Source organism: Suncus etruscus, chromosome 3, assembly GCF_024139225.1.
Source record: "Suncus etruscus isolate mSunEtr1 chromosome 3, mSunEtr1.pri.cur, whole genome shotgun sequence".
Taxonomy (NCBI): domain Eukaryota; kingdom Metazoa; phylum Chordata; class Mammalia; order Eulipotyphla; family Soricidae; genus Suncus; species Suncus etruscus.
The window spans coordinates 164,442,471-164,462,779 of NC_064850.1; the positions used below are offsets into that span (position 1 = coordinate 164,442,471).

Consider the following 20,309-nt stretch of genomic DNA (forward strand, 5'->3'; position numbering starts at 1 on the left):
AAAATTCGGGATGAACGAAGAATATATCTTCATAAGGTTCCTGAAGAGACAGCTGTGAGGACATTTTTATGACTGTGAATGTGTCAAAATATGGAACAGATGTGCTTCTTGTCCACATGGAGGAATAACTTGTTTGGGGCTGTAAGGTTCATATATGCTGGGAATCACATAATAATTTCTCCTTTTCTCCCTCTTTGTGGTTAAATGAAGCGAGACTCTGTTTCTATTTAAGACATGGCATGTTATATTTGCCTGTGGGTTACTGAAGTTGAATCAGCTGTTCAGAGATCTTCGTCAAGCATTGCTAAGCACTTAGTAGGTTCTTGTTCATTGCCAGATGGGAAATTCATTTCAGGACTGCAGACTTAGAAGGACTTTGATCTGCCTAAGTTCCTATTGTGGTCTTGTCTGTGTTTAAAGCAAGATGGCACCTGCAAGCAGTTTTAGAGCAAAGGGAAGTGAGCTGGCAGTCACAGACAGCTCTTTGCACGGGTGCTGTAGTGCGTGTTCCACTGTGCATGATGATGAGCAGGTACTGCCATGCCAAGGGCCTTGCTGAAAGTGGTTGTCACAGAGAGACAGACTTCAGCTGTACAGCTTATAAACACACAAGATCTCCTGCCTTTTTTCATTCTTAAGTTTTCTAGAGTTTCTGTGCATTATTATAAAATGCATCCAGGGACCTGTGTGGGTATGAGGGAGCATGTTTGTATTGGGACTCTCTGATAGAGGATTAGAAGGAGGGTTAGTGGCAGAAGGAACATATATAGATATTTCATATTGACATAAAGAGGTGTGTTTGAAAGAGTGTTTGTGAGTGCTGTTAGAGAAATAACTACAGGGAGAACTATCATAACAATGTGAATGAATAAGGGAAGTCGAAAGCCTGTCTAGAGTACAGGTGGGGTTGGGGAGGAGGGAGATTTGGAACATTGGTGGTGGGAATGTTGTACCCTCTCAAGGGGGGTGTTCTTTACATGACTGAAACCCAACTACAATCATATTTGTAATCAAGGTGTTTAAACAAAGATATTAATATAAAAAAGAGGTGTGTTTGGGTTAGCAGAATCTTTAAAAATGCCTTTGGTAGTCTTACTACTCATTTTTATGTGGTGATGAATTTGATGCTGCTCTTGCTCTTTCCATCCCACATTCACTTCTTACCTCAAGTTCAGGTGCCCTTTGGGATTGATTTTAGAGTGCCCAAATTAGAAATTTTGGAGCTGATGATGGAGGTAATAATAATTGGACTGGCGGTAATTGGACAGTCAGATCAGCCTAAAAATTCAAGAAGAAAGGCTGTTGGTAGGGAGTGTGTGAATGGTATGTCTCACAGGGGCATTCGCTGAATGTGGACAGACCCCACATGGGTTCTAATGTTATAATCCTGGTTTTTTACATCTCCCACCACTCCTTCATTTGTAAATTCACTTAGTATGTAAAAGCCTGGGCTTGTGCTGGGACAAGGATAGCTGTGAATCCTGTACTGTTCACACAGTATGCACATGGTGTCCACTGAAAGGTAGCATTCATGCCTCACCTGGCTGGATCACATGGTGATAAGGATATAGTTTCTGTCCCCTAGATTCCACTGCCCTCTCTACTCATCTCTTTTTTTCTTCTCCCAGGGATCCTCCAATCCTACAGTGGCTGGTCTATAATCAAATCACCTGTGGTACTTTTGTAGCAAGCAGACTCAGGAGGAGTAAGGCAGACTCAAGAGGATCAAGGGCACTGAACTTGAGCGATTCTAACATGTAGTCTAATGAAGAATTAAGAATCGTGTTTCACGGAGACTCCTGCTCTGGCAACACCGATTCATTGATGCTCTCATTTGCACTCCCCCATTCACGTTGTGCCTGCTGCCTGTGCTCATGAGTAGTAATGATACTCGTATCTGATTGACACGTTAGTCCTACCTCTGCCATCCTAGCCTCAGTTGACAAGTTGTAAATGTGGAGTCTGCATGTCCACAAGAGGAGTGTTTGTGAGGGTAAGAGGTTCATATCACCAAGTGGGGATACAGGCATTATGGGCAGTTGAGAGTTGCTGAGGAAGAGGTGTGAGGTGTATGAGGAAAGGAAAGACAAAAGCAAGGGAAGCTGCCTTCCAGACATTTCTAGGCAAAGAATGAAGCTGCAGACTAGTAGTGATTTGGATCATCCTCAAGAGACAGTTTCAGTTGTTACCTGGAGTGGGATTGGATGCCAGAGATGGGTTCCTACATAGCAAGGAGTTGTCAGGAGGAAGTCAGGGGCGGAGATAGGGAGGTCTGGCCATAGCTGGAGGACTATAATGAGATAGGGCCAGGGCTTTATACCACTGAAGGTACACATTAATGGCTAAGTAAAAAGTATGGTTTTCCTTCCTTAAATGAGAAGACCTTCACATACTACAGTGCTATTTGGAACTATCCTACTTTTGATCTTAGAAGAGGGCCTCTGTTTGGCCTCTGAGCTGTCTTCAATCTGTTGTTAACTTTCTTCCTGGCTCCTAGTACCTGGCTCCAGGCAGCGGCTGTTTCTTGACCTCTCCTGTCTGATACCAACCTAGACTCCTAAAATAGATTCGTCTAGTGGCCATCTTCAGGGCAACAGATGGGTAGACACTTGAAGAAAAGTGGCATTTGATACGTTTGTATGGTATTCACCGTGCTACCTAGTCAGAATCAGGACAATTCACCACCCCTAATTTACATAGTTGGTAAAAGGAGAGAACTTTTATAGTGTTCAGTGTTAGTAAGAGGATGACAGAAAATAGCATGTTTCAAACCCACTGCCTTTTTCTTTAGCACTTGAAGAATAATGATAAAGGAATCTACAAATGCAAGATCTTTTCTTGTGTCTGTTCATAAATGCTTTTATTTATTATTTTGTAAAATATTTTATTACTTTATTTAAGAACTGTGGTTTACACAGTTGCTCATAATACATCTGTTTTTGCCATTTCATGTTCCAATACCAATCCCACCAGCAGTGTAAAATTTCCCTACCATTGTTCCCCATCACGAGTTCCTACTGGGGTGTCATTACTGAAAAAGTTAGCGGTGTTGTGGTCCAGGAATTTTTAAGTTCTGTAGCTGACATGGTGGTGGCTGTGGGTCTGGCTATGGCTTCTAGGGTTTTTGGTAGTACGAAAAGGCAGGAGGAGGGTACCTGCACTCACTCTGACAAAGTCCTGGAGATCTCAGCCCAAAACGATCACATCTAGAGTGAGGCAATCTCTGCAGAGATCAGTGGTAGTTGTGAAGTTGGACATTGGAGTGGTGGAGATTGGACAACTGCTGAGGCTTTGCAGGGTGGGACTCGGCCTCCCTCTTCCTCCACTAAGAGTGTCTCAGTTTCCAACTGTGAGGCTGGTGTGCCATGATTTTTCATAGCTTGGCTGACATATCTTTTGAGAATAAAATGAGTCTAGGAGCTGGCTGATGAGTGGACATGGGGATGGCTGTGGGCATGGCTATGGCTCTATATACGCTTTTCAAGTGAAAATTTGAGACAGAGCCACTAGGAGAATAAAGCAATTTCAGCACTTAAAACTAAAGTAATTTTTGTAAAAATATGGAAACTCTAAGGGAGGTGATATAATTCTTAAAACAAAAGTTAAAATGTACTTAAATGTACGTAGTTTAAAAAGGGAGGTTAAGTGACATGAACAAAATCAGATTTATTCTCAAAGAGTTGGAAAAGCTTTCTGTAGAACTAACTCTAAAAGATCACATGTTTCCCCCTCGGCAGCTATAAATGTGATTCTGGAGAAAAGTTACCTAGATGAAGTTATGATTCTCAAAACAAGACAACTCAATCCTCTGACCTCACCTTCCTTCTAATCTATTGTCTTTCAAAATGTTCAGCAGGCACTGTGAGGATAGAGTTGCATTTCTGCTGATGAAGGTTGGTGTATATTGTGTAACTGTAACTCAATCATGAACAACTTTATCTGTGGGGGGAAAAACCTGTAGTATAACCTTGTAACCATGGTGTTTAACTCATTCAGTCTTTCAGTGGGACCAGCCACTTAGTGGGTCTTGGGGCACAAACCAGTGCTCAGCAGCCTGATGATGTTGATAATGATAATGGTAATGAAGATGAGGAGGAGTAGGAGGAGGAGAAGGAGGAGGAAAAGAAGTAAGTATTGCAGGAATTGACCACTCCCTAGCATATGGAGCATCTTTTCTTGGGGTTCTTGGGAAGGGAGTTCCATAAGCAGGTATTTCATTGATGGTCCTCAAGGGCCATACTAGCTTTGCAGGGGCAGAGAGGGTGGGAATTTCTGTGGTTGAATTGGAGGAGCCACTTGTGTACTTGGCTATAGTAGTGTGGCCATAGGTGGGACTCTATGTTCTTCTGGTTACCAGCCTCATCAGTCAAGGGACTTTGTCAACATAAGGAGAGTGAATGAGGATCCTACTAGTGGAGAGGGGTGTTAAACACCTCCACTTGAATTCCTCAGTGTTTAAGGACAGGCTGGACTTCCATTCAGGGTTCATTTTTGCTGCAAACAGCAAGAGTGAAGGGGCTGGCCTGGAGACCAGGGCAATAGGAAACTGTCAGTTGCCAGAAGCTTTGTTAGTGCTCATTGACTTTGCACAGGTGAAAGGTTCCAATGATGCTTATTTCCTTCTATTTTGCATCTCTTGCTATTAGCCATTTGATTTCATTTTTTTTTCTTTGTCTCCTTTTTTCTTTTTTGGGGGGAGTTTGGACCACACTCAGGGGTTACTCCTGACTTTGCTCTCAGAAATCACTCCTGGCAGGCTTGGGGTACCATATGGGATTCCTGGGTCAGTCACATGCAAGGCAAACACCCTACCCAGTGTATTATCGCTCTGGCCTTATGATTTCACTTCTAAGTTAAGGTTAAAAAAATCAAATTGAAAGAGAACCCTGAGTTTCCTTTTAGGCTCTAATTGCAATAGCAAGAGGCAGGGTTGAAGAATGAGAATGGACAAGGCTGTTAATGAGAAAGAGCAAAAGCAAAGAGTAAAAAGAAAATTATTTTTGATTTTCACAAATACTGCTTTAACTTGGACTTTTCCTACATTATATAAATGTAAATTATATGATTTAGGCTTTCATTGAAGACAAGTGCCTCCTTTCTGTTTCTTTTTATTTGCACTTTTTATACAGGCAATAAATACTTAATTGGTTGATCTTTTCTAGCTTACCAGACTTCAGTAAACCTATATTTAGCACAAACTTCACTATATTATAAGTCATTTCCAATAGAATGAAATTTAGTGTGTTTCTCAAACAACTAAAAGCAATACAAAATTCCAGGTTCATTTTTAATTTCAGACTGACTTTCTTGTTCCACTAACAAAAGGTTTTATCTCAAGGCTATAAGAAAGTGGCATTTCTTCTTTTCTGCCACAGCAGACCTTGGGCTTCTTTGAACTTTGAGCTAACCAAATGATCAGCAAATGTCTTTCTGCCTTCCATATGCTTTAGCTTGTGAATCATCTCAAAATAAACTAGTTTTTAGAACAAATCTCAGGTACATTACCTCCTATCCTGGACATCTTTGTTCATGTGTGTGGGCTATGGTTAAGCCTCACGGTTAAGGGATTAGATGGGATACCCCTTCTTTTGGGACCTTTTTGTTACGATATCACTTCTTTCTTGGTGAAAGTTCCCATAAGTTTCTTCTCACCACTTCAGTGACTTCCTGTGTGTGTGTGTGTGTGTGTGTGTGTGTGTGTGTGTGTGTGTGTGTGTGTGTGTGTGTGCAGCGCTCAGGGGTTCCTCCAGGCTCTACGCTCAGAAATCGCTCCTGGGGGCCGGAGAGATAGCATGGAGGTTTGCATTGCATGCAGAAGGACAGTGGTTCGAATCCCGGCATCCCATATGGTCCCCTTGAGCCTGTTGGGGGTAATTTCTGAGTGTAGAGCCAGGAGTAGCCCCTGAGCGCTGCCAGGTGTGACACACACACACACCCCCAAAAAAGAAATTGCTCTGGCAGGCTCAGGGGACCATATGGGATGCCAAAATTCAAACCACTGTCCTTCTGCATGCAAGGCAAAAGCCCCACCTCCAGGCCATCTCTCTGGACCCATTTTTTTTTTTGAACTTCCACTTTTTATCTTGGGGCTCTCAGCAGTTTTCTGGAGTTTGCAACTATATCCCATATACACTCCCCAAACCTTTCTTCATAGTTTTTTTTTTTTTTTTTTTTTTTTGGTTTTTGGGCCACACCCAGCGGTGCTCAGGGGTCACTCCTGGCTGTCTGCTCAGAAATAGCTCCTGGCAGGCACGGGGGACCATATGGGACACCGGGATTCGAACCAACCACCTTTGGTCCTGGATCGGCTGCTTGCAAGGCAAACGCCACTGTGCTATCTCTCCGGGCCCCTTTCTTCATAGTTTTGCAGGTGATAATCCTGAAATGTAGGACTCTGCTGCTAAAAGCCTCCCAAAGCCAGCCACCTCTGTGTTACTTCTTTGCCCTTAGACCAATTTATCAACATCGCCTGCTGGCCAGTTTTCTCTCTCAACCAGGGGATCTTTCTAGGGTGTGCAGTGACTGCCTCTTGCCCTCTCCAACTCCTTTAATATTACTTTGAATGCAAAAGGTCTGCTACTTTGGGGTGGGTGCTCAGGAGCTCTAGGGCATTGCCTAGCCAAGTAGGTCAGAGGTTGAATGAATAGGCTCAGGAAAGCTGCATTGTTTGTGCTTAAAGGGTTCTCAAACTTTACAGCCCTTCATACAACACTTTATGGCCCTGCCCTAGAGGAATCTTTTTTTGTTTTGTTTTATTTTAGTTGTTTGGGTCACACCCCCCAATGTTCAAGGCTTACTACTGACTTTGCACTCAAGGATCACCCCGACTTTGCCTCCTGCGGCCCCCAGGTAAATTGAGTTTGAGACCCCTGGTTGGGAAGACCTGCAGGATTATATATATGTGTGTATGTTATAATATATATATATATATATATATATATATATATATATATATATATATATATATATATATATATATATATATAGTGTTTGGCATGCCTGCCTGTGGAGGCTATGTGGTGCCTGGGATTGAGTTTCGGGCCATGTACATGCAAGGTATGTACCTCTGACTTCTGAGTCACTTACCTGAAATGGCTTGCTTACTCTTTTTTTCTTTTTTTAATAAAAAATGAGTCAACGTTTGTTGACAGCGCTGGGTCAGTTCCAGATCTACAGCTTTACAACTCAACAGTGATCTAACACACCAATAGCCAAAGGCCCAGTTATCCCCCATCACCACGTAACCTGCCATCAAACACCACACTTCCTCCTTCTGTTATAACTCAACTCTCTTCTCTGGTAACCTATATTCTTTCTGAATCTAAGAGTTGGTTTTATTTCTATTTTTTATTGGCTTTATTTTTTTATATTTCACAAGTGAATGATGACATGGAGTACAGGTCTTTCTCTTGATTTATTTGACTTTATAGCCCTTTAGATTCTTTCATGTTGTCAAAAGGGACAGGATGTCAACCTATATTTTTAAATAGCCAAGTAGTATTCCATTGTGTTACTCCACAACCAATAACATATAAGTTGTTTCTATATTTTGGCAATTGTGATTAGAATTACAATGAGTTTAAGGGTACATATATACATTTCTAGAATTTTTTGGAGGGAGCATGCCCAGTGGTACTCAGGGATTACTGTTGACTTTGTGCTCAGGGATGTTTTTAATTTTCAGATAAATATCTAGGAGCAGAATTCCTGATCATATGGAAGTTATATTTTTAAGTTTTTGAGATATCTCAAAAACAGTTTTCCATAGTGATAGCATTTTTTACATACACATATATTCTGATTTAATTAGCATTCATTAAATTTAATATATACATGCCTTTATTTCATGAGATTGTTTATCTTGAATCCTCCTTTGTGAGCACATGCTTTCTTTCATTGCTATTGTGTATATTTCTGAGTCAGCTAGGACTTGTTAAGAGGCTAAGACGACAAACAGGGAGCTTTCAAAGACATTCCCTTTCCAAATACTTAGAAAACAATTAAGTCACTCAGCAAATGAGCTGCCTTCGTAAAGATCATAATCTGGCCTTAATTTCTTTGACTGGTTTTCCTTTTGCTTGACATGTATTTACTATTAACTGTCTTAGAAAATTGTGTTGGTTTACAATGTTTTTGAAAACCAATGTTTGCTACTAATTCAAATTGAAAATGTTACTTTTAACAAAAGTAAAACCATACCAACTCACATCATTATATATATCATAGTCTACAATCGTATTCTTTGAAGCTCCCTCTCCCCTGCTAAAAATAGACTTGCGAGTTTTCCCCTCTGTGATTCATTGACTCTTGTGCTCCAACCGGTAGATTGTCAGGAGGAATTTGGGAATACTGAAATTTCAATCCATTTAGACAAATATTTCCTGATTAGTTCAGAGGGCAGGTGGCTGTCTCAGTATAAATGATTACAACAGCTCACATTTTCATATATTCTGTAAAGGAATTTCATGGAGATTAGCATTTAGAATGTTTGTCTAATTCCACAAAGACTTGAGCAGGGAGAAAGATGGAATAAAATATCTTATCCTCTTGCAAAAATAAATTTTTTTTAAAGCACATATGTTGCTTTTTGCAAAGGCCACTTGGGGATCTTCCACATTTGTTTGAATGCTTTGGACTCAAATTAGACCATGGGTTTGGGAAGACCATGTGATTATACTGGGAGACCAATATGATAGTATGTGGATTTAAGATGAAGATATATATTTTTATATAGAGGAAAAATTGGTGCACAAATCTGTCTGGTCACCTAGTTCTTACCACATGACAATCAGACCCTCTTGTCAGAATCTACATTTTCTTGCTAAGTCACAATTTTATTTTGATAATATCAAAACAGTAGTCTGGGAGGCCACTACCATTTATTAATGAAAAGAGATGGATAGAGAGGCAAGAGCAATAGTTCAATGGTAGGGTTTGCCTTGCAAGTGGTTGACCCAGGACGGACCAGGGTTTGATCCCCGGCATCCCATATGGTCCTCCAAGCCAGGAGCGATTTCTGAGTGCATAGCCAGGAGTAACCTCTGAGAGTCACCAGGTATGGCTCAAAAAACAAGAAAAAGATGGATAGAAAAATTATAGGAAGAAATTTTCAAGTTAAAAAGGAGGTTTTTAGTTTTACTGTAGGCTTTGCCATAAACATATTAAGTTCTTACCAATATGAGATTTAAAAAAAATGTTATGAAATAATACTGGCTGCAGAAAAAGGAATTTGAACATAATTATAAATTGTCTTCTCCTTAGTCAAGGGAACTTTGGAATCCAAATTTTGAGCTGTACAGTCATAAAAACTTTCACTCTCTAAATATTTGGCTTTGCTCTGTTGTTGACTGTGCCCATTTTGGTTCAAGTGGAGGCCTCCTGGGCAGCTGGTGGCCAGGCCAGCTGTGGGGACCCAACTCCAGTGTGCCCCTCCCACGGATGGGCTCCCAATTTAGCTGTTGGGTTTGTGCATGAAATGCCACCACAATGTAATCTGAACCCTCGCTTTCTGTTTAAATAAAAAGGCAGATGCTTCACACATGTTTTCACGAATTGACATAAACCATGGAAGGAAAGAATGCTGATACTCAAACGTTGCCCTGTAGCAGCTTATTACTTGTAATTTTTAGTTTTACTGTAAGAGCAAATGCCGAAAGCCATTTGCATCTGTGCTGACGCTGGATTAAGAGTAACCCAGGCTCTTTTAAGTGCCTGAGTAATGGGTGTGATTGGGGGATCTATAAATAGCAGGTTGGTGTGTTTGGTGGACCTCAATATCCAGAGGGCTTCCTCAGGCCTTCAGGGGCCTCTATGGCTGGGGAGGAACAGGGCTGAGGGGGTAGAGGGTGCACTCTGTTTCACCTTTCATTCCGAATCAAGGGAAGCAGATGCTTGGGTCACAGAATTAGCCTGTTGAGGAGTGTCATCTATGGAGCACAGGCTACCGGGAAGTCCTAAAAATAGGATTGTGAAAGGATTGCCCCTTTGCTTGTGAAGCTAGCATCCAAATGACTTTGGGGTGGATATTGTGTTCAGTTATTCATAATGAGCTATCTTGTCCATTCTGAACCCTGGACTTCATGTCACTGAGCTGCTTTTTGGCTGTAGGTTCTGTAGAGGTAGGACACAGCCCTGAGCATCCTTGGTTCATGGTGGATTTGTTCATACCCCTTGATCCTCCATGTCAGTGCCAGACATATATTAACGCTGAAGCATTGATGGGACATATTTCTCACCTGACAAGCCACTATCCAGGGTGTATTCTTTGACTGTCAAATGTTGTATGGTGGTATGTGGTAATATATTTGCAGCCTGAGGGTCATGAGTCAGCTGCAACTCTTAGGGGGTGGATTAGAGGACTGGGTGCCACTCGAGCATCTCATCCTTGACTCTCCAGCATGTTTGAATACTTGCAGCAAGTGCCAGTCTACTCTCAAGAGGTCCAGGGCAGCATTCCATGGTGAGGCTGGGCTTGGGTCCTTGAAGTAAAGGCTTTGTGATCATTAGCTATGGCTGTCCCTCGCTCATTAGGACCATAGGTTTTACAGTGAGCCTTGATATCAGTGTTTCTCAACCAGGAGCTATATGAGCTATATGGATATTCCAAGGGGCACAGAAGACATTTTCATAAATGGGAGGACCACAGCATAAAACTACGGGCCACACATTGATAACCCAAGGTGGACCTACATTTGATCTCCAGCATCCCATATGGTCCCCTGAGCCTGCCAGTAACGATTTCTGAGCTCAGAGCCAGGTGTAATCCATTAGTGCTTCCAGATGTGGCCCAAAAACCAAAAAAAGAAAAATAAAACTAGGGGCCACATGAGAGGACAGGGGTGCTGCAGGAGAAAAAGTCACAAGGGGCCACAGTTGGTAAAAGATTAACACCTATTTGGATAGTAGCAGGTATCAGAAATGGGGTCTTTGGTGTTTCTTATCCCCATACCATAGTTTTAAAAATCAAACTTTGCCCAGTTTTGAGGAAGTGGATCCAACAGGAGCACTTGCATTTGATGTCTGTTAACTTACCTCTAACTAGTTGAGAGTTGATAAATTATTTTCCATCCCAGCAGCTTGGAGACTGTTGGGAGTCTGGTTGTTTGAGTTCTGCTGGGTCTAACTGTTGGGTCTGGCTGCTGGAGTCTGACACTGAGTTCTGGCTCGCTGGTCTTTCAGGTGGCAGTTCAGGTTATCAGGTAGAATCTGATGGTCGTCACTTAGATGCCCAGTTAGAGACACTCCTTATTGGGCTTTCATTTCAGCCCACAACATAGCTGTAATTTTGTTGCTCTCCAACTCTCCCCCCCCCCCCCACCACTCTCTCATTTTCTTACCCTGAGAACAAGTGGTGAAGCTAAGTATGGCCCTGACACTGCCTGTGAACAACGCTGTCATGAGTTCAGGAGAAAGAATTGCAGCCAAGGTCTTGTTAGGATTAGTTTGTTGGCCCTTCAGTTGTTCTTAGTTTTCACTAGGTTTTATTTTTTATGATTTTATTACTAGACCTTATTCTGATAATATGCTTCTGGAAATGTTTGAAAAACAAAAGCTTAATTATGATTTTTTTGTTGAACACTGTGTTTGGACTCAGGGTCACACAAGCTCTACCATAGAACCAGTTTATGAGCTTTTACAAATTTAGATTTTTCTTCTGAAAATACAGTTATATTGATTTTTCCTAGTGACACTCATGTCAATAAATCACATTGACTCAGTTTAAGTTATGTGCTTAAATAATAAGAAAGGACTGCTTTAAGTTTTAAGGTACTAGTGACCAGGGAGGCAGGTCAGTAAATTTTAGAAGTAAAACTTTGTTCACTGTCAGAACTCACTATCATGAGTTGGCTCTGAAAGTTTGATTTCTGTTGAATCAAGAGTGTATAGGTTTGAGATTTCAAATATCTTCAACAGTGTACCCTATAATGAAACCTGGAGTATATATGATGCATTTTAGAGCAATAAAGGTGACAAATGCTGCCAAAAGCATAGCAGGGTGCCCTGAGTGGAGTGGGGCTGCTGGAAGATATTCTGGACAGTTTTGCAGTCAGTTGACAACATGCTCTCATAAGTGATCTGTGCCTTTAACTTTCTTTTCTTTTCTTCTTCTTCTTCTTCTTCTTCTTCTTCTTCTTCTTCTTCTTCTTCTTCTTCTTCTTCTTCTTCTTCTTCTTCTTCTTCTTCTTCTTTTTAGTTTTTGGGTCACACTCAGCAGTGCTCAGGGGTTACTCCTGGCTCTATGCTCAGAAATCACTCCAGGCAGGCTCGGGGGACTATATGGGATGCCGGGATTCGAACCACTGTCCTTCTGCATGCAAAGCAAATGCCTTACCTCCATGCTATCTCTCTGGCCCCCGTGCCTTTAACTTTCATCCAGGGCTATGTGTATGGTGGTATAGTAGAGGGACCAGGGTCAGAGTACAAAAGAATGGAGCACTTGTCTTGCATATTTGATACCTGTCATTGCATGCTGCCCCCCCCCCCCATCACTACCAGGTAGCCCTGAGGAACCCAAACATCCTCTGAATCTGAACGGTATCCCCTCCCAGGCCTGAGCACTGATTTAGTTGGCCAGCTATCATCTGGCCATCATTTACTCCCCTCAGCATTGTTTGGGAGGCTCCTGCAAAGAATATATGGAAATACTGGGATCAGGCAGGTAGGAGAGCAAGGCCTCACGAATAATAGTATACCTCAAGGACCTCCTTTCTAGGTTCGTACCAACGATCAGTTTTGGCATGGGCATGCTCTCCTTACAAGAATATTCAAATTGTGGGGCCAGAGAGATAGCATGGAGGTAAGGCATTTGCCTGGCATGCAGGACAGTGATTCGAATCCCAGCATCTCATATGATCTCCGAGCCTGCCAGGAGCAATTTCTGAGCATAGAGCCAGGAGTAACCCCTGAACACTGTCAGGTGTGACCCAAAACCAAAAATAAAACAAAACAAAAAAGAATATTCAAATTCTATTCCAAGGTTTTGGGTTTTTTGGGGGGACATTCTTTAAATTCAGTATTCCTTTTGAAAAATGACTACAACATGAAAAAGTAGAGAATGATGTCTGACTCCCTTGACCCTGTGTCCTCTATGCTCATTTGCCACAGTGAATTACCGTCATTAATTCCTGTGTGCTAATGAATGAGGAAAATATTATTTTTGCTCACTCCATTAAAATAAAAGGTAGTAAATTTAATATTTCTCTTTTTATGCCCTACTGCTGTACTACTGCACCAGCCCCCCCAAAAATATGGAATGCTTCACAAATTTGCATGTCATCCTTGCACAGGGGCCATGCTAATCTTCTCTGTATCGTTCCAATTTTTAGTATATGTGCTGCCGAAGTGAGCACAAATTTAATATTTCTTGAGATTCTTTGCATACTAGTAAAAAAAGGAACATCCTATTTTTCTTAACTGTTGCTTTATGTGTATTTTGTAATCCTTATTTAATCCAAGCAGTTTTACTGTCTGTTCTATTCTTGGCTGTGTCAACAGTGTTTCAATAAATAGCTTTGTCCACATGCCTTTTTGCACGTGTGTAGGATAAATTCCAGGAGGTGAGATCTCTGGGTCAAATGGTCTGTGCACTTAAAATGTTGATAGATATTGCCAATTTCTTTTCAAGGACTTGCTCTCATTATCATTCCCACCAGCAAGATTATTCAATTTAATGTGTTGGAGTACTTTTAAAATGCTATTGATTTGTTGGCATTAAAATAATGCATAAAGAGTAATCTTGGGGTCTGAGAGCAACATTGGATATGTGACAGCATTGCTTCCTAATAGCCTAGGGTCCACTGCACCCCCATGAAGGCCATTCCCAGTGGGTGCTACCTCATGAATAATTGCTTACCACTCTGGATGCCCCAAGGAACACCTGTCTTATACCTCTAGCAATTGTCCTGGCTGAAAAAAGACTTTTGTGAAACAAAGAGGATCTCAGTTAGGTTAGGAAATTTGGGGATTAGAGCAATAGTAGAGAGGGTAGGGCATATGCCTTGCCTTCAGCTGACCACATTTGACCCTTGGCATCCCATATGGTTCCCTTTGGCCCTCCAGGAGTAATTCTTGAGTTCAGAGCCTGGAGGAACCCCTGAACACTGTTGGGTGTGGCCCTCAGACAAAACAAAAGAACAAAAAGAAGGTTTAATCTCTAGTATTTAGTAGATTGAGTTGGATTCAATTAAAAACTAATTAAGTCTGTATCAACTAGAGACAAGTTGTTTATCAGGGATCTGGGTCATCCTCTTCCATATCCAGTGTTCTGACAACAAGCAAAAAAAAGTTAACAGTTCTATCCCTTAATAGATGATAAGACACCACCCAGCAGGGTGGTAGGTAGGGAGCCAGCTCACAGGATCATCGAGAGTCTCTAGCTACAGGATTATGGGCTCTAAAACTGTTACATAGATCAGCTAGGTTGGGGCCCCTCATTTCCTGCTTGCTTTTCCTCCTGAGCTTCATCCTGTTAGGAGTTTCAAAGTTTCAACAATAAAAAAATTACTGATATGTTCACACACATTCATCATAGAAATGTGCAATATTTAGGATTTAAAACTGTGACTATAATTCTGAAGTCGGGCTAGTTTCCCAAACTCTGCTACATATATATTTGGGGCAGTGGGTGTGATTCAGGCAGTGCTTTCTTCTGGTTTTGCTTAATAGAGGTAGAGTTCAGGGGAGCACACAGAGGGATTTCTTTCTCTGAAAAGGGGGGGTAGTGGGCTAAATAAATTTGGGGACATCTGGATTAGAATGAGTGAGCAGGTGGGGGTAAGGAGGTTGGAAATAGGGCTGAAATTGAAATTGGTGAAGTTCTCAAAGAATGTGAACAGCTGAAATCATTTCGCCACATGTTTGAGCCACTGGGAAAGTGATCTTGACAGCATTTTTCCAGGGTGAATCTGATCAGAATTCCTGAACACACAGCAAGAACAGAACGGTGCTGCTAAGAATGTGTTTGCTCACAAATCACATCCAGGGGCTGATTGGAAAAACTCTGCTGTCATTTTAGTGTGTCAGGTCTTGTTGCATTGGACTCATGAATGACAGGAGAATGTACCTGGAGGTCATATAGAAGGGCTGTGAAAGAAGGACACAGCATGGGGGAAACACTGAGATAATAGGACACACATCTGGAGAGGGAGGAAGTACTAGAAGAATTGTAGGCTTGTCCATAAACACAGGGCAAGCACAGGCTTTAATGAAAGGTTGGGAATATAGTGGATATGTTAAAAAAAAGTCTTTCCCTTTTATCCAGCAATAGTTTCCACAGCAACAATCACATTATACTCTCAGTTCTGTGTAAAATTTGTTTTTGAAACACACATTTATTCTTGACAGTATTGACAGAGAGCAATCTGAGCAATTTCTCTGAGATATTGACAAAGAAAATATGAATTTTTTTATTTGCTTATATGTCAGTGGTCCTCAAACTATGGCCCATGGGCCACGTATTGTATTTGTATCTGTTTTGTTTCTTCATTGCAAAATAAGATATAATAAGATATAAGATAGTCAGACCCTCCAGTGGTCTGAGGGACAGTGAACTGGCCCCCTGTTGAAAAAAGTTTTGAGGACCCCTGTACATCTGATATACTTTTTGAAGTACTAGGATACTGTCCCCAGCTGTATCAAGCTGTATAAGCAGAACCTCAAAATGCACACATCCCACGACCTTCACATTGACAAGACCCTCAGTCTAACTCTTTTTTTTGTTGTTTTTGTTTTGGTTTTGGGTTTTGGTTTTTGGGCCACACCCGGCGTTGCTCAGGGGTTACTCCTGCTATCTGCTCAGAAATAGCTCCTGGCAGGCACGGGGGACCATATGGGACATCGGGATTCGAACCAACCAACCGCCTTAGGTCCTGGGTCGGCTGCTTGCAAGGCAAACACAGCTGTGCTATCTCTCCGGGCCCCAGTCTAACTCTTTTAACCTGAGGCACTCTGCTCACAGGTAATGCCACAATTCTTGCCCTATTTCTGATTGTTCTTGACTCTGCAATAACTCACAAGCAGTAACTGACAAAGGCTATCAGAAGAGTAGGTACAGTTCAGTGAAGTTCCACAATTATTGTTGTATTGGTTTTTTCCATGCTACAGTTCTTAATAAGCTACTTGCGTCCCACCCCATTTCCTTCCATATGCCTTTTGCCTTTGAATATGTGATTTTATACAGCCCAGAGATGGAGCGTGCATGCAGACTTGAGTATATTACTCTTTTAGGTTTAGTGTTGTCTCATTTCTTGTTGCTCCCATAATAACAGCCCATTGGCACAGACTTTCTTTGGAGAAGAGGAGGGAGTTGGATCACATCTCGGGGGGGGGGCTTATTCCTTGCTTATCATGCTTAGGGATCAATTTTGGCATTGTTCATGGGGACCATTTGAGATGTTGGGAATTGAACCTGGATTGTCCTATGTGCAAGGCAAGAGCCCTAATCACTGTACTAACTCTCTGGCCCCCACGATAATGATTTTTAACTTAGTTTTGACCTCCTAGCTTCTGCCTTTTCCATTATAAATATGGAGCAATGTTGAGACAGAGATGTGCCTTAGTCAAAAATAAGGGAAAAGCTCAGGAGACAAAAGTGGACTAAGTTCCTACAAAGCTTTGTAACATAATAAATGTAGTTAGGAAATGATGAATTGGGAGAGCTTATGAAGGATGGTGATTATCAAGTTGTCATAGTTTAGAGAATATATAATTTAAATATGGTAATTGTGGGTGGGAAGAGCTGGTACAGTGGGAAAGCGCTTGCCTTGCATGTGACCACCTGGCTTCATTCCACCTAGCACCCTATTTGTTCCCCCAAACCTCAATAGAAGAGATCTCAGAGTGAGTGCAGAGTCAGAATTAATCCCTGAATACCACTGTTTATTAGGTGTGGTGCTATCCCTTCAAATGTTAGTTATATTTCAGGATTATTTCACTCATTATGTGCTATGTACAGGGCTTATATTTTCAATTCTCTCTAAAAATGTTTGGATATCTGAAAAATATTTAACTTTAAGAAAGTGAAATGAAAGCTGTAAATGAAAATAACAATATGTGTTATAGAAATATGATAATTTTTTTGGTTTTGTTTTGTTTTTCGGACCACACCTGTTTTGATGCTCGGGGTTACTTCTGGCTAGAGTGCTCAGAAATTGCCCCTGGCTTGGGGGGAACCATATGGGACTCTGGGGGATCTGAGACCGCGGTCCTCCTTGGTTAGCGCTCGCAAGGCAGACACCTTACCTCTAGCACCACCTTGCTGGCCCCAAATATGGTAATTATTAACAGAGGAATTCTCAAAACTATCTGATTCATAATTCTTTCTGATATCTATTATCTGCGAGAGATGATTCTTTTTTCTTTCTTTCTTTCTTTTTCTTTTTTTTTATTTAAACACCTTGATTACATACATGATTGTGTTTGGGTTTCAGTCATGTAAAGAACACCACCCATCACTAGTGCAACATTCCCATCACCAATGTCCCAAATCTCCCTCCTCCCCACCCTACCTCTGCCTGTACTCTAAACAGGCTCTCCATTTCCCTCATACATTCTCATTATTAGGACAGTTCAAAATGTAGTTATTTCTCTAACTAAACCCATCACTCTTTGTGGTGAGCTTCCTGAGGTGAGCTGGAACTTCCAGCTCTTTTCTCTTTTGTGTCTGAAAATTATTATTGCAAGAATGTCTTTCATTTTTCTTAAAACCCATAGAGAAGTGAGACCATTCTGCATTTTTCTCTCTCTCTCTCTGACTTATTTCACTCAGCATAGTAGATTCTGTGTACATCCATGTATAGGAAAATTTCATGACTGAGAGATGATTCTTGAGTATGTTTCTTTTCCTATTCATCTGCACATCTCAGGACAGCTCATACAAAAGTTGTCCTCTCCAAGTCTCAGTGCTCCATGTGCTTTCATGTAACAATGTAGTTAAAACTGTTCTTCCCAGATGGAACCCTTACTGTCGTTCACCCTCCCTCTTTCCCCTCACTTTCTCATTCTTCTCCCTCCTTCTTTCTCACTTCCTCCTCCTCTCTCCTGCTTTCCTCCTCTTCTTCCTTTCCTCCCTGTTACACTCCCTCCTTTACTTCTCTCCTCCCCTTTCCTCCCTTTCTTCTTTTTCCACTTTCTTTCCTTGTCCTCTCTCTTCTCCTCACTCTTCCCCTTCTCCTCCCTTCTTTCTTTTTCTACCTCTCCCCTCTTATTCCTCTTCCCTCCCTCCTTACTCTCTTTCCTTCATTTTCTTACTTTCTTTCCTTCCCAATTTCTTCCTCCTCTCTTTTTCCTATCCCTTCATCAATCCCTTGCATCCTTTTTTTCTTTCCTCCTTCCCTGCCCTTCTTCCCCATTCTCCTTCCTCCTTCTCTTCCCTTCCTTTCCCTTCCCTTCCCTTCCTCTATCCCTCCAACCTCCTTGTCCTCCCTCCTTCTCTCCCCAAACAAGGTAGTGAGATTTATCCGAAGACTGTGAACTGGCTCTGCTGGCCCAGCTTCTTAAATGAAAGTTAAATTACATTTCTACAGCAATCAACAGAGAATGTTAAATTCAGCAAAGGACTCCAGGCCAGCATTGCTGGGAATAAAGACAGAGGCAGACTGTGCTGGTGTGTGAAGCTTTGGCCACTGACATGGTATCTCATGAAGTTCTCTGAGGCCCTGTTAGAAATAAGGATGGTCTCGGAGTCACTCACTACCAGAAAGTCTGATGAACTAGCATGGCAGGCAGCTAGTGGTGTGTTACCAAGGTTCTGCTATGGCGTTGTTCTGCTATGAGAAGGGAGGCTCTGGGCCCTTACACATATTTATCTGTTGGCTGGCTGTTGTGGGAGAAGATGGGAGTGACACCTGACAGTGCTAAAGGCTCCTGCTCTTAAAGGATCAAGAGGCTTCAGTGAGCAAAGAGAGTTGAAGAACAGAGTGGACTTACACTAATTCAAGACAATAACAACATTGATTTTTTTAGATATTAAAATGGTAATTTTAAATATTAAACAGGGTCAGGAGGGCCATGGTAGGAAGCGTGTCACAAATAGCAGGGCAGTGCAGTGAGGGCAGAGAAGGGACCACTGTGACAACGATAGTTGGAAACGATCACTCTGGATAAGAACTGGGTGCTGAAAGGAGGTAAAGTGATATGCATGACACACTTCAATAACAGAATTACAAAGCATCGTGTCTAAGAGAAATAAATGGAGGGAAGCTTGAGTTCACACAATGAACTCATGTATGCAAGGCATGTCGTGCTCTTCTTTTGACACACATTCCATCAGAAACCATCTAGTTTTCTATTGTCAGTTCCAGTGGGATCATACAAAATTCACTTACTTCTTTCTTATTTAAAATGTTATTTTATTGGGGTTGGAGAGATGGTATAGCAGGTAGGTTGCTTGCCTTGGACAAGGCCTTGCACAGGTTTGATTCCCAGTATTCTAGATGGTTCCTTAAGCCCCACCCTGAATACTGTTGAGTGTGTCCTGCAAATAAAGCAATTCATTTAATTAGGAAGAGATTGGCACTGAGCATGATGGGTTAGGTTATATCTTATGTTACTCAGGGCTTACTCCTACTTCTATACTCAGGAATCATTCATTACTGGTGATGTGAGGAGTCCATTATATATATGATGCCGGGAAACTCAGTCGCATGCCAGACAAGCACATTAACCCCTATATTCTTTCTTCCTATTTCATTTCAGTAAAATCAAGACTGAAGAGATAGTACAGTGTGTAGGGTGCTTGACCTGCATGTGGCAGATCCAAGCTTGCTCCTGGTTCCCAAACTCCAGGAAGAGTGATACCTGAGCACAGAACCAAGAGTAAGCCCTAAAACCCACCACATGGAGCCCCTAAACAATAATTTAATAAATACATTTTCAAAAATTAAAATCGAAAAGGACTATTTTAAACAAATGTCAATTTCATTTAACAGCTGGCCTATAGGGGTATTATAAAAGATCTATCATATATATTCCCACAATAAGATGTACCAGTCCCAGATAATCTCCAATCTGAGGATGACTTGGCACCATGTATCCTTTGCTAACTCAGTGTGGTTTCTAGTAATTCTGCAATTATTTAGAAACTGTTCACAATATGCTTAGCATTATATCCCAAAGTTTCATTCTTGATTAAAATTTTAAAATGATCAAAACCGACTATGAATTGGGAGGAAGAGTAGATTTTATTAGACATGTCTATTAGACTCCCAGGAAGCAAACTTTACTGATTTCCATTAAAAGAAACAACTAGTTCAGATACAATTCATATGTCTCTAATCTACTGCCTCAGACACTGTTCTCAGATTTGAGCAAGT

At 41.5% G+C, this 20,309-nt stretch overlaps 2 protein-coding genes and 1 non-coding gene across 5 annotated transcripts in view; 1 reads left to right on the forward strand and 2 right to left on the reverse strand.

Moving 5' to 3' along the window:
* Nucleotides 1-20,309, reverse strand: part of RPRD1A (regulation of nuclear pre-mRNA domain containing 1A) — a 1,137,547-nt gene that overhangs the window by 349,866 nt on the left and 767,372 nt on the right. The window lies entirely within an intron of this gene.
* Nucleotides 1-20,309, forward strand: part of FHOD3 (formin homology 2 domain containing 3) — a 514,974-nt gene that overhangs the window by 117,720 nt on the left and 376,945 nt on the right. The window lies entirely within an intron of this gene.
* LOC126005669 (U6 spliceosomal RNA) lies at nt 13,242-13,349 on the reverse strand. The gene has a single exon (XR_007494710.1). It is a non-coding gene; the product is annotated as a U6 spliceosomal RNA (small nuclear RNA).